At 40.3% G+C, this 1,182-nt stretch overlaps 1 protein-coding gene across 1 annotated transcript in view; it reads left to right on the top strand.

Moving 5' to 3' along the window:
* The window catches only part of LOC100952710 (coiled-coil domain-containing protein 14-like), a gene marked incomplete at its 3' end in the record, with an annotated part of 16,721 nt that overhangs the window by 13,524 nt on the left and 2,015 nt on the right, over positions 1–1,182 (top strand). The gene's annotated exons all lie outside the window — the stretch shown is intronic.

Here is a 1,182-nt window from a genome sequence, read left to right as displayed (position 1 = left end):
AAAAAAAAAAAAAAAAAAAAAAAATCAACCAACTAGGAATAGAAGGGAACTTCCTAGTCTGATAAAAGGCATTACATTAGTTTGCTCAGGCATAACAAAGTGCCACACACTGAGCGGCTTAAACCACAGATATTTATTTTCCCATTGTTCCATAGGCCAGACATTCAAAATCAAGGTATCAGAGTTTGTTTCAGGTGAGGCCAGCCTTCCTCAAAGGCTTGTAGAAGACCACCTTCCCTTTTTTATTGAGACAGAGTCTCACTTTGTCACCCTTGATAGAGTGCCATGGCATCATTGCTCAAAGCAACCTCAAACTCTTGGGCTTAAGAGGTGCCTACCACAATGTCTGGCTATTTTTAGAGACAGGGTCTTGCTCTTGCTCAGGCTGGTTTCAAACTCCTGAGCTCAGACAATCCACCCGCCTCATCCTCCCAGAGTGCTGGGATTACAGGTGAGCAGCTGCACCAGGCCCGAAGTCCACCTTCTCATCGTGTCCTCATGTGGCCTTGCCTTTGTGCTCCAGTGGCGAGAAAGAAACCTCTCGTGTCTCTTCTTATAAGGACATCAGTTCTATCAGATTAAGACCCCTCCTTATGATCTCATTTAACCTTTATGGCCTCCTAATAGGCCCTATCTCCAAGTATAAATTACATTATGGGTGAGGGCTTCAACATATAAATTTTGGGGGAACACAGTTGAGTCTATAACAGGAATATATTAAAATCCCACGGCTAACATCATACTGAATAATGAAAGACTGAAGCCTTTCCCTGCACTCAGGAAGAAGACTCAGCTCTTGCCATGTCTCTGGGGGATTCACATTGTTCATTGCTAGTGTATAGACATACAGTTTATTTTTGTATACTGATATTATATCCTAAAATTTTATTGAATTTTTTTATTAGCTCTAGTAGTCTTTGCTTTATCTATAGATTCTTTAAGGGCTTCTCTATAAAAGAGCCTGTGATGTGCAGATAAGATATAGTTTTACTCCTTCCTTTCCAATCTGGTTGTCCCTTCTTTCTTTTTCTTGCCTAATTTCCTCGTACTCAGATCTCTATAAGGCCAGGCATCTTTTCTGTCAAATACATAAGAATCACTTATGTATTTGAAAAATTTTCAAAAAGCATGATCAACACCTAGGTTCAGAGGAGTGGTTACCTCTTATAAGAAGGTAGGAGA

Source organism: Otolemur garnettii, unplaced genomic scaffold (genome assembly GCF_000181295.1).
Source record: "Otolemur garnettii isolate 467f Iridium unplaced genomic scaffold, OtoGar3 scaffold00020, whole genome shotgun sequence".
Classification (NCBI taxonomy): domain Eukaryota; kingdom Metazoa; phylum Chordata; class Mammalia; order Primates; family Galagidae; genus Otolemur; species Otolemur garnettii.
The sequence above is the reverse complement of the archived record's forward strand: the minus strand, read 5'-3'. Positions and strand labels throughout refer to the sequence as shown.